At 40.2% G+C, this 14236-nt stretch overlaps 1 long non-coding RNA gene across 2 annotated transcripts in view; it reads right to left on the reverse strand.

The window, feature by feature from the left end:
* The window catches only part of LOC149202219 (uncharacterized), a 105995-nt gene that overhangs the window by 32345 nt on the left and 59414 nt on the right, over positions 1-14236 (reverse strand). The window lies entirely within an intron of this gene.

Raw genomic sequence — 14236 nt, forward strand, 5'->3', positions numbered from 1 at the left:
ATGCTCCACCGCATGGTCAAATGCATATCTTGATTTGCATAAGAGGTCTGTCTGCTAGGACGATTTTCCCCTGCGCTTCGCTTGATTCCCATGCGCTGAATGGATCTCCCAATCTTATTTCTGATCCAAATCCTATCTACCATACCTATTATGTCATCTGCACTGATTATTTGTCTGTTGTCATAGATTCTATAACTGGCGGTACACCTACTATTGACTAAATGTGAAATATTCATGGTAACGGTTGGAAAGAGGGATTGTTATTACAACACAGACTACACTTGGAGCGCTCACATGCCCTGTTGGCACACTTGTCAGCCTCCTTGTTCAGTCCACGAAGGATGTGGTAATAGATGACTTCTTCCATTGAGGCGTGAAGGATCTGATTCCTATAGTTTATCTGCTGTAGAAGGATGTTCGGCGTGCTCTGCCTCTGCGCCATGAGCCTAATGATTATTGCCGAGTCCCCAAACACTATTGCCTTCCTTATTCCTAACTTGATCAGCTGTGTGAGGCCCTGGTACAATGCCAATCCCTCTGCCCTGTTGTTGGAGATCTCTCCCAACCCCCACTCGAAATGAAGTATTTTCTCACCATTAGCATTGCGTATTAGACCCCCTGCACCTGCTTGACCCCGGTTTGATTTAGAAGCACCATCAAAGAATAAGTAGAACCTATTACAGTTGCTCAACCAGTTCGCAAATTCCTCTTCCTTTAACCTCAAGCTTCCATGCCCTGTTTGTTTCTTTCGTTTGTGTCATTCCTTCGTTTAATTCCTGAGCGCTAGTTATATTCTCTTGGACATAACTGATCAGGTTTCTCTCTTCCATGCTGTAATTAGTTGTCTCGATCTTACCTTTGGTGTGGTTTGTGATTGTCTCCACCGCTAAGATCTTTGCCTTGTGACACATAACTCTGATATTACAGCCTTTCTCCTGGAAGACCTTCCCATTTCTTGCCAACCAGATGCGCCATAAAAGGGTTAGAGGTATGGTGTTCCATATCCGTTGCGTCAATTTGCTCTTCTTCTCTTTCCATGGACAGTTTTTCCTCCAATTGTAAATCGTATCTGCAATAGTTGCCTTAGGCTCCCATGGAGCATCCCCGATTGAGGCCATCTTTCTCCAGCATTCTTCAGCTACCGGGCAATCTATAAACAGGTGATGTATTGTTTCCTCTGATCTACAGCAGTTTGGACATCTGGATGGTCCCATTATGCCTCTTTTTTTTAAATTTTCTGCTGTTAGTGTTTTCCCTTTCAGGAGCAACCAAATGAAAAATTTGACTTTGGGGGGTGCTTCTGCTCTCCATACCAGTTTCCATTGGCTCCATATGTCATGTGGGAAGGTGCTGTCGCATAAATGTTGGTGCCTAGCTTTGGCTGTGTATTGAGTTCCAGTTGGGTCCCAATGATAGCCATCTTGCTTGCCTTTTTGGGTCGGAGCTTTGCTGTGTAGGAGATTCTTTAGGGCAGCGAGACTAGTCTCTAGCTCTCTGGGGTAATCCGGGAATTTCCAACCTATCCATGCTTGTGAGTGATTGTCCCATTGTGATATTTGAGCCAAATACAATATTCCTTTACCATTGAGCCAATTTATGGCAGGGATTGCCTCCATTTTTGATCCAATTGGATGCTGTCCTAGGATTCTGTCTGTGGAGAAATTGATGCTGCTCCCCCCTCCTGGGACCTTTGAAATATTCTGAGACATAAAGGATATGGCTTTCTTGCAGAGTTGCCAAATTTTTGTACTATCTCTGTTGGGAATGTTAGTATCCAGGAGTTGTTGCCTTGTGCTGTTCAAGTATTTTGCCTCTAAAACCTTCTTCCACCATGCTGTGGGCCCTGTGATCATTCTCCAAATTATTTTAGCTCCAAGAGCTAAATTCAGCAGTTTTGGTGATCTTATTCCTAATCCTCCTTTTTCCTGAGTCTGAATGACATTCTTCCAACTGACGAGATTGAATTTTCTTTTTTCCGTTTTCCCTCCTTGCCAGAGAAAATGCTTGAGAACTCTTTCCATTTTCTGATGAAAAACAACAAGAGCTTGGTATAAAGAGAAACGATAAATGGGAAGAGAGGCCAGACCTGATTTTAGAAGTACAAGTCGTCTTGCTGGGTTCAGCCACATGGTGCCCCATTGTTGGATTTTTCTCTTTATTTTGTCAAGGATTTCGTTCCAGGTGTCAGCTTTCAACGGTCCCATACTTACTGGCATCCCTAAGTGAAGTGGTTCCAAACAAGTTTGCAGGAGACTCCTAATATACTTGCAATGCTATGTATGGTATGATTTGATGTGTTCCAACCATATATACAACTTTTTAACTGATTGACCTTCCCTCCTGAGTACTCCATGAATTGGTCTAAGATCTTCTTAAAGCGCCTTGCTATAGTGATGGATGCTCCTCCTATTAAGAGGGTATGATCTGCAAAATGAGAGTGGTTGATGTTCTTTGTACCTTGCTCAAATTTGATGCCAGTGATTAGTCCTATTCTCCGATTGAAGTCCAGGGTTTGGCTAAGAGACTCGGCCATGAGGATAAATAAGTAAGGAGACAGGGGACAGCCTTGTCTAAGGCCTCGAGAGGATTGGAATGCAGCACACGGCCTCCCATTGATCAGAGGGGAGATCCAGGGGTCCGAAATACAGGCTTTGATCATTGTGATGAAGGAGGAGTCAAATCCCATTTTGTGAAGGACAGCAAACAGAAAGGAATGCCTAACCCTATCAAAAGCATTGGCAAGATCCAGCTTTAGGACAAACCCTTTCTCCTTTCTGCTTATGCTTGAGTGGATGGCCTCTTGCACAAGAAGGACGGAGTCAGAAATGTGCCTATTGGGTAGAAAGCCCCCTTGGTTTTCTGAGATCAGATAAGAGAGGTGAGGCTTGAGCCTGGTTGACAGAATTTTTGTAATTATTTTGTATGCTGAGTTGCATAAAGATATTGGCCGAAATCTTGAAAAATTGGAAGGTCTATTCTCTTTTGGAATTAAGGCTAGATAGGTAGAGTTGGTAAATCCCCCCATTTTGCCTTTCTTTATAACCCAACGTATCATCTTTAAGAGATCTTTTTTGATCATCTGCCAATACTCTCTGTAAAAGCTGATTGGAAACCCATCAGGTCCTGGAGCTTTATCTGGGTGTAGACTCCAAATTGCTTTTTGAATTTCTTCTTCTACTTCTTTCTTGAGACTGCTGTTCATTTCTTGTGTAACTCCTTTGAACAGGTTCTGTAACAAACTTGAGTAATCCTCCTCACCTTTATCCTCAGTCAAAAGGTTTTTGAAATGATTGGTGGCTGCTTCCTTTATAGAGTCCTGGGTATTGTAGCTATTCCCTTCATTATCCCTAATTGTGTTCACAGTATTTCTGGCCTTTCGAACTGTAGCCTGCTTATGAAAATAAGAAGTATTTTTATCTCCCTCCTGCAGCCAGAGCTGCCTTGACTTCAATCTCCATTTTGTTTCTTCGTCCCTTATAGTTTGTCTCAGCTGAGAGTATAGTCTTGTTTCGTTCTCTTTGGCTTGCTGGGACAGCCCAAAGGCTTCAATGCTTTGCTGCACTTCCTCTAGATCTTGCTTAATTTTCTTTTTGCTCAACTCAGGCTCTTGGTAATTATTCTTTGCCCAATTTTTTAGAGCCTGTCTTGCTCTCTTTAATTTTGTCTCCCAAATATAAGTTGGGGAGCCTTCCACGTGTTGGATCCAAGCCTGCCGCACCGCGTCTTTTGCTGCAGGGTTACGATTCCAAATGGAGCAGTATTTGAAAGGAAGAGGTCCTAGCTGACATTGACTATGCAGAGTAAGCGTTATTGGATAATGATCAGAGGCGGAGACATTGAGAATATTTGACTGACCAGTAGTGAAAGTGGACAGATAATCTACACTGATGAGGAACCTGTCAAGACGCTCCATGATATTGCCGACTCCTATTCTTCTGTTACTCCAGGTGTACCTGCGGTTCTTGGGTCTAATATCAACAAGATCTTGCTCCTGCATAATGCTCTCAAGTCGATTTCTGAAAGGATCTGGGGTGAAATTTCCCCCTCTTTTTTCGTTGGAATGCAGTACCAGATTTAAATCCCCTACTATAATGAGATTGTTGTCCTGTTCTTCTTCTATACTTGCTTCCAAAGCGTTCCAGCACACTTCTTTCTCTCTGTACTGATTTGGAGCATATATATTGTAAATTATTACCGTTGATCCATCTGTCTTGCTTTCTAGATTGACACGGATCCAGTTCTGATGTATTCTGGTGGAGTTGCAGTTCCATTTATTACTATCCCACATAGTTAGAATGTCTCCTAAGGCTCCTCTTGCTTCGCTTGCACATCCACTGTATCGCTTTTGCTGACTGATGACTCTATTAATTTCTGATTGATCTTGCTTTGTTTCTTGGATAAGAACGATTTCAGGGTTTTCACTTTGGATTAAGTCCTTAAGGGCTACAATCTTGGAGGGGTGCCCTAATCCCCTACTGTTCCAGGATAGTATTTTCATCATGGTTTACTGGTTACATGGAGAGGTGCTCGCCTCTCTTTGCCTTTGTTGTTATTTTCTTTATCCAAGTGTCCAAGAATAAAGGATTCTATAGGAGTCTGAGAGCCCATGGCGATGTCTTTCTGGGTACTTTCTTCTCTCTGTTGTTTGGCCGATTTTCTGCCAGGCCCATGTTTTTTGGGGACATCACTGGGCGCTCCATGTTCCTTTGAAGAGCTTCTGGTAATCCTAGTGGAGGGGGTATCAGGGGAGGGTTGAGAGATGTGAGGGGGAGAGGGATGGAGAGGAGGATCAGAGGAGGGGAAATCAGGCACGGTTTCTTCCTCAGAGAGGGTCGCAAAGGGATTAGAAGATGGAGGGATGGGAGGATCGGAGATCCGAGGAGGAGAGGAGGGATGTTGAAGGGGAGGTTGCTGGGAGGAGGAGGAAGGATGCTGAAGGGATGGATGTTGATGGGAAGGGTGCTGATGGGAAGGCCCAGGGGCTTCAGTGTCCATTGGTTTGAGGGGAGGGGATGATTTTTTCCTTTTTACAGTTTCCCATTGCCCATCTTGCTCTTCTGATTCTACATTAACTATTTTAGTGCATCTATTTGCAAAGTGTCCGTATTCGTGACATACCTTGCATTTGAAGGGTATCTGTTCATAATCCAACTGCTGAATATGGCACCAGTCATCTACTTTCAGTTTGATTGCTTCCGGCAGTCCTCGGCCCAGATCAACTTCAACACAAATCCGCGCACAAGCTTGCATGTTGTCTTTGGGTTGACTGCGGTCTATGTATTTTCCAACCGCATTTCCTATTGCTTTAACCGAATCGTCCCCCCAGCAGTGAAGTGGGAGATGAGGCAGTCTGACCCAGACTGGAACCGCACTAGGTATATCAAGTTCTGGATCGAAATCCGGGGTCCATTTATTGAGATAGAAGCCCCTGCAATCCATAAAGTAAGGCCCGTTTCTGAATATTAGATCCTTATCCTCTTTAGTTTCGAAGTGAAAGGTAAAATATCCTCTGCCACAAAATCTGATGGATATTTTGCCCTGGATCTTGTCCGACTAGTTTCGTTCGACCCATCTTTGCACTGTTTTGGGTGATGGCCATAGTCCTGTAATTTGCCCGATTAACCCTTTCTCTGCTGAGGAAATGGCTGCAATGCGAGGAATGGTCGGAGGCAGATGAACTTCCTGTAGTACATCCAGCTTCTTCACAAACTTTGTCGCTGTTGGTCTAGGTCTTTGCGGCGGAAGAGACTTTCCCAGGTTTGAGAAAGCTCGTTGCAGCTCCGAGACTTTCCCAGGTTTGAGAAAGCTCGTTGCAGCTCCGGATCCCCACCAGGCGGATCCGGAGGATCCATGATGCAGCTCGATCAGTCGGCTTCTGGCAGGCTCGGTCGCAGGCTTCAGGCGCGCGCGGGGCAGCTCGATCCTAGGTTATCAAACTCATGGAATATTTATATTTATTTAACTTTTATAAATAATTATTATTTTAAAATTAATCTAGTTTATAATTGATTTATTTTAATATTTATTTATAAATAAGGGTATGAAACAACCATTTGACTTATATTTTAATAAGAATATAACTAGCTATTTATATATTAATATTTATATATTTAATTACTTTTATAACTAATACTCTAATTTTTAGATATAATAACTTTATTAACTAACTATTAAATTAAATTAATTTATGTTGTAATTTTATTTTTAATACATATTTATAATTGTAAGTATATAAAAAGGGTCCATTTTATAACTAACCGGGGTAACTTATCTAATTAATAATGGTTATTATCCTGTCCTAACTAACCGGTCAAATCTAGTTGTTGTCAATATAGCCATTACCTGAATATAGCCATTGGAGGTTCTGCTCTATCTATTTAACATGCTATGCCTGATCTGTTCATTCAACTTGTTCTGACGATGAACCACACTGGTTGGATCGAAACGCATCAACAAATGAAATATCATGTGATTTACGCCGAAAAATCTCTCATAAAATAGATTTAATTCAATTTATTATATTATAATTTTTTTATTAATAATAAAACATAATTTTATATATCATATTAAAATAAATTAAAATAATAATAATTCAAAATTTTAACTATTAAAATATAAAAACTTAAATAATTAGTATAATCCTATAGACATCAAAACATTTATCTCATAATACATATCATATTAAAAAAAAAAATCATAACAATAAATTATAACTTTATTATTCTCCATTTCTATTACTTCAAATCAACAGTGGAAGCACAACTAATACATAATGAACATCATTCAACTGATAGGGTCGAGTACAAATAAAAATTTTCCTACATTGTTTTTGTAAGCCCCCATTATCCCAAAATTCTAAAGCTACTTGTTGTATTACATATGTACACATATATATGCCCCAGAAAACATGTAAAATTAAACATATACAAAATATCATACTAGAAGGCTAATGCGATGAACCCTCTTTTTTCATAATTTATTTTAGTTGGATAGGCCTTGTAACATTAAGGCCTGGAACTTTGTAAGCTACTATAGGTTGCGCACACTCCTAGAGAAAGATGGGTTTACTATTCCCTGCTAACTGCTAACCAAAAGTCTTCAATTTGTTGTCACAAACTAATTATTCCATCCTCATTTTTGTGATGATATTTCGTTATTTCAAAAAGGTTGTTTCAATATGGCTATTTCAATATGGCCATACCTGATGTGATACTACACGAAGGAGAGGACGCGATTGGTTGAGAGGAGTGACAACAAATTTGCAGATATAGTCATCAACCCAAAACTCTGTGCAAGACCGTTCATCTCTGCAAACATTGTTAAAGGGCCATCGGCCAAGTGCCATTCTCCATTTTCACTAAGGATTTGAGCGTAATAGTATTGCTGGTGGTTTATTCCCGAGTATGTCTCCTTTCTTCCACTGTGCATCCTCTTGTTGGATTGTAAGTGTTCTTTCTTGAGTGCTGACCCTTGTTGGGTAGTACGTGTTGATTTTGGGTTGTCGTTTTATAGTTGTCTAGATACTTGGTGTGGGATAGTCTCTTGGTTGTTCTGGTTGGTGAGGGATTGTTTTCTCTTATATAGCTTTGTCTCTCATAGCGAATGTGTCCATACCCGCTAATTGAGGTGCTTCTCATCACCCTATTATTTCTCAACGCTTTCTTCATACTATTCCTCATCTGGGTGGCACACTCTAACCCCACCACCCCCGCGTCGAAAAACAAATGCCTCTCAAGAAAGAGACTCTATGTGGATGTAGTTGAGATTGCACCCGGGTCTGAGGGAAAATTAGAACATAAGGATCTTAGAATATTGTGGAACAAGTGGTTAAACTCATTTATTATTTCTCAACCTTTCAAAGACATTGGATGTAGATGTTGTTTTAGATGGTGGAGAGTCTTTGGCTGCTAGTCGTGTGACAAGGGTGTCAGAGTGGTGGAGGTTCCTGGGGACCTTTTTCCGACATTCACCAGTACTACTTTCCAGTCGAGTTCTTACATTTATGGTGGTTGTTTCCTGGGTTTTGGCTCTATACCTCACGTGTTGTCTTTTGGCGGCGACCCTTTATTGCTCTAACATTCTCACTCCTCCCTTGGTTCTCGACCACTGGGGCATTAGACAAGATATTTCTCTCTATTCCAGTCTGGGGGTCTCGGGCATTTCTGGAAATTCTCGGGATGATCTGACATCTTGATTTACCACTACCCACGCTGGGGATTTTTATTCTTTTAGCTTTCCCTTTGTGGGTCTTACGCAACTCCGAGGTCACCCGCATCATGTGAATATATATGTTTTGTTGACATCCTTGTTGTACTCATTGTGCGTCCCAATTTACATTTATTTCCCTTTTGGGTCACCTGCCGAGGTTTGGTGTGATTGACATTCCTCCATTTATGGACCTTCTTGTTATGTGAGCAGGCTCGTGCTGGGGTGGCACCGATTGCACTGTCGGATGCCATTGGATATTACAACGTTCAACTGTGTGGAAGTCAATGCTCAAGGTGACAAGGATGGATGAGATCATTGGCATTCTCTACGTTGATGTCTTGTACCCGTGCTGGGGTGGCACCGATTGCACTGTCGGATGCCATTGGATATTACAACGTTCCACTGTGTGGAAGTCAATGCTCAAGGTGACAAGGATGGATGAGATCATTGGCATTCTCTACGTTGATGTCTTGGTACAAGAGGCTTTTGTGAAGGCCACGTTGGAGGTAGAAATAACTCACGCGCAGGGTGCTCATGATCGAGTGACACATTCACATACCATGCATGAGGAGCACGCGTCCCCTTCGATTTGAAATACATCAACCTCTCCTCTACTTGGGCACAACACGATGTTCCGAGATGTTAATACAGAATATTCTAGGCACAGAGGCGATAGACACAAAAATATCAAATGTACGAATATGCCCAAGCTATTGAGTTTTGGCCATGAAGTACTGTGGGATCGGGTGGTTAGCTTGCATAACAGGGCTTTGGTCATTTATTGGTTATTTGCAGGTGCTAGGGATATGGAATTGAAGGAGTGGGTTTCGACACAATGGACCACCATTCTGGGATATACGCCCAAGGTTAGAAAACTTCTAAATCAGTGGTTCAACTTCCATTTCTTGCATAAGAAGGATGCAGATCGGATTCGCTCCATGCCGTGGGTTCAGGGTTGCAGTTTCCTGCAACTTAATCAGTGGCATGTTGGGTTTAACCCTCTCCTAGATACCCCTCGAAACAACCTCATTTGGGTCAAGCTTCCCAGACTTCCACTTGAATACTGGACCAAGCGTGCACTGATGGAGATTGGGAATGTGGTCCGACGCTTTGTTTACATTGATCCTCGAATCTTGGGGGCTGGTGATGAGAGGATAGCATGGATTCATGTGGAGGTGCATTACTTTGGGGGCCTGCTGGGTTGCATTGATCTGGAATGGGACTCACTTCATACCAGCCAGCACATTGATTATTGGGGGTCCGCTTTTACTGCTTACTATGCCATCATACAGACCATCTATTGGAGAGATCCCCACAACGCTTCACGGGTGGACATCGGCCTTGACGTCATGGAGATCAGGGGAAACTAGCGCAGAACTTATCTAATTCTCTTACTCTACCTAGGTCTGACAAAGGTAACCCTTCATCCTCCGATGATCCTATTTCTGATGATGTTTCAAATTTTTCAATCCCCGTCGTTACTAAATTTCAGAATATCTCATTGGATTCAGAGCCGGGTGGGGAACCTTGTACAAGCTTACCCCCTGTCTCACTGTCACCTCCCTCCCTTAACCCTCACATAATCCGACTTCTATGCCGAGCCCCACTATATTGAACACTATACAAGTCCCTCTTGACCCTATCCTCTCCTCATCATCCCCACCCATTTCCTAACAACCCCCGCTTGTTTCCCTCACTCCCTCATCTCCTCGCAATTCGATGGATAGTGACTTGGTTTTCCTGATGCTCAACCCTTCGATGGACATCTCTACACTTATTGTCCATAATGCCAAACCTCAAGCTGCCTCCCTGATCATTAGCCTAGATTCAAACAGAAACATCACCACCCGACGCCATGGGGGGGAGGGCAGTAGGCATTTTCGCGACAAATCATCAGGGAAGCACCTGTTTCATGATTCCAATGGCCTATTTGACATTCCGGTTTTGGCTATCTCTTCATCCGGGGCACTTACAGCACAGAGGCCCTCGGTGACTGACAAATGACCTCTGTTATATCATTGAATCTGCGCGGACTAGTGGACACTACCAAAATGTTGTCCCTACGACATCTTATAAGAGCTATTCACCCTATCGTACTACTTATCCAAGAGACCATGGTTGACGCTGACCGATCCCTCGCATATTTTCACTCTGTCTACCCACACTAGTGCATGGTGGCCATTGACTCCATGGGCCTATTGTGGGGATACACTGCTCTATGGGATCCATACTGGGCCAACCTGAAATCCCATCATTTTTTTTGCAGGGATATTACTCTCAGATCACCTTCACAACATGATTGAGAAGATTCATATTTGGAATTTGTATGCTCCTTATGATGGCATACTTTTCTTTTGGAATCATGTGGAGACTGGAGACATACGTAAGATCGACTCTATGATTATTGCACGTGGTTACAATGTTGTCCTGGGAGAGGACGAATGTTGGGAGCCAAATTGATGCCCCGATCCTCTATCTGAGCACCTTTGCACACTATTTGATGACAACCACCTTGTAGACATTCAATACACACCGATCATGCCTACATGGCAAAATGGTATATGTGGTGAGGCATATATATCAGACCACTTCCCTCTTGTACTCCAATGGAGGATGGAATCGGTGAGAAAGGGTATTCCTTTCAAGTTCAATCAAACATGGCTGGAAGACAGTCACCTTAATGAAATGGGTAAGACAATTTGGAGATCCTACGCCTGTACAGGCACCAATTCTATGAGACATATTAGTGTAAAATTAAAGAACTTAAAGACCCAGGTTAGGGTGTGGGAGTGCAAAAAAAAGGTGGCCATATACCCCGAGTTGAAGATGGTAATGGAAGAAATTCGGGAGATTGGAGAAAGCATAGCCATAACACCTCCCACTGTATGCACCATTGAAAGACTGAAACATCTGGAGGGAAGAGAAAAACACATCTTACTTATGCAAGAGAAAACATGAAGACTTAAAAGTCGAGCCATCTGGATACGATAGGGTGACCACAACACAGTTTTTCCATCATCATGCATGTCATAGGCGAAACATCAATTCAATATGTCACATTAGAGAACTGATGGAAATTACAAGATAACAGATGCAAAGATACAAAGGGAGGCTATATATTATTTTATAAACATATTCTTATATAGAAGGGGTCACCATATTGAAGATCAACTCTGGGCTACTGAGGGATACCCGAGAATGTTTGATAGAGGCAAATGAATTACTTTATAAGAATGTTACCATGGATGAGATACACTTTGTATTGAAATCCTTCGCCAATGACAAATGCCCTGGCCCGGACGGGTGGATGGATGAGTTGTTCCTACATTTATTTGAATTGATGAGACAAAAACTCTTAGATATGGTTGAAGAATCTCATTGCAGGAGATATATTTTTGGAGATATACATATAAATTTAAGGTGTTTCTTGAAATTTTCCCTGCTCAACTACACACTAATCTAGGATGCTAACTAGTTAGAGAAAATCTCTCAACCAAGTAGATATCAACAACCTCTCAAGTACTAGGAATAAACTCATTCTAAAATTGATGAGCACATAAAAAACAAGCAGAAATTATATTTTCTAAGTTTCATAATTTTATTATTTTGGACTTATTTATTGTGAATATAAGACTAGCAAATAAAAATAATGTCATATTCCATCGATAAATGAAAAAGATAATTAACAACACTAAATTAATTATAAAACATTGTGTTTTCATTCATTAATTATTAAAACAATGTGTTTTCATTCATTTCGTTCTTTGGTAGAAATAATGTGGTATTCAATAAATAAAATGAAAAAAATCTAATCATCATCGAAACATTGTATAGTAGTTAGTAGTTATTATTTGTGGTGGAATAAAGTTTCTATGAGAAAAGCCAAAGAGGACATAAGACATAAAGGGACTTTAATTTAAAATTTAAAGGTTGCTTTTACATAGTCTCACTTGAACTTACGTTGAAGTTATTCACTGTCTATACCTAATGAAAAGAATTCAAAACAACACTAGCCGTTTAAAAACAAGTGATTTGGGCCTTTTTTTCGCACATTTTCATGAAGATTTTTCAATAAAAAGTATAAAAATCTTAATTTTAATTTGACATGTTGTTAACTTTGAGCAATCCAAGTTTTATGTAGTTTCCTTGTTATTTAAGTCTCCATTGAATCCATTCAATGTAATCCATTTCTATATTTAAGAATACAATTTAAAAAATGGAATTGTGAAAAGTTATTAAGTCTACGCAATCAAATCAAGTTATGGGGTTAGCATAGTCTCACTTGAACTTACGTTGAAGTTATTCACTGTCTATACCTAATGAAAAGAATTCAAAACAACACTAGCCGTTTTAAAAACAAGTGATTTGGGCCTTTTTTTCGCACATTTTCATGAAGATTTTTCAATAAAAAGTATAAAAATCTTAATTTTAATTTGACATGTTGTTAACTTTGAGCAATCCAAGTTTTATGTAGTTTCCTTGTTATTTAAGTCTCCATTGAATCCATTCAATGTAATCCATTTCTATATTTAAGAATACAATTTAAAAAATGGAATTGTGAAAAGTTATTAAGTCTACGCAATCAAATCAAGTTATGGGGTTAGCACAATGTCATAGGTTTTCTGATTATTTAAGTTTCTATTGAATCCATTCAATACAAATTTTAATCTATTTTTATATTTAAGAATATAATTTTAAAAATAAAATTGTGGAAAGCTATTAAGTTTACTCGATCAAATCAAGTCATGAGGTAGTATAATGTCATGAGTAATAGTACAAATAACAAAAATTATATTGACAAGCTTTTGTGTATCCAAGTGATCAGAAATTCAATCGCTAATCTAAAGACTAGATCATGTAAAATCTACACCATCAGAATTCAATACCCAAACATGTAGAGTCTACACAATCAAGGTGCAAGAAAACAATTTAGACTTTTTTGAACTTCGGAAATTTGTGTTTGAATAATTTGCTTCCTCATTTACGGGAGAAAAGTTGTATGTTGAGTCCTGTAACGGCAGGCCAGAGCTAAGCAACTGTTCATTTAAAAAGCGAAAATAAACACGCGGCCTCAACAGTAGATTTAAAATGTCAAAATGAAAAAGGGCGCAAGCACCTGATCACTGTACGTAATTATTACGTTCCCTGACACGAGGTTAAATTGTCAAGGATCAGTTCTAGACCTAGGCACATTCACAGGCCTTGATCCCGCTGGAAAAAGGTCAAGAGCAGGCAGTAGGTTAATCGATGAGGTTGGCAGAGTGGTAATACTTATGGTTAAACTGGCCTTTAAAATCGTTTTTAGTTGCTGAATTACTTACACTGTCAGCACCCACTTACCAACAAACAGATGTCACTTAAGGAAACCCAATTAAAAATTGCCCTTGAAAAGTTTACCTCCATGATAACAATTTCCGCTTGAAACGTGAAACCCACTATTCGCATTGCCCTACATCCATTATATGAATATAACATGACACCCGTTATGTCAATTACCCTACACCCATTACATCGATTGTCCTCAAAAACATCATACCCATGTGTAAAGTCACCCTTCAGAAGGCCAAGCACCTTATTTCCAATGCAATGACCAACACCCACGTCAAAATGGATCCATATTTCTCTCAGAGATTAAGATTAGCAGTTACCAATTCACCACGTGATTAAAAAAAAAATACTAAGTAAAAACTTCCCGAAGTTTTCACTAAATAAACCCCGCAAATCAGTTGAAATGATCCTCAAACCAAAATCAACGAAAGGCAATCACCCACATGAAAACATAGCCATAGTTATAAAAAAATACCTAAAAAAACCTCTGGAGCTTCCGCTGAATAAACCTACCTGATCAATTTTAATGACCTTCGAACCAAAAGCATTCACCCACATGAAAACCAAGTCATAGTTATAAAAATTACTCCTAAAACCTCTGCAATTTCAGCTAAATAAAACTGCCAAATCAATTGAAATGATCCTCAAACCAAACATCACACTGTTGGTAACCTTGGAGAAAACGTAACACTTCAATATA

Source organism: Pinus tabuliformis, chromosome 2_1, assembly GCF_031772625.1.
Source record: "Pinus tabuliformis cultivar Carrire ecotype Pingquan chromosome 2_1, CPIR1, whole genome shotgun sequence".
Lineage (NCBI taxonomy): Eukaryota > Viridiplantae > Streptophyta > Pinopsida > Pinales > Pinaceae > Pinus > Pinus tabuliformis.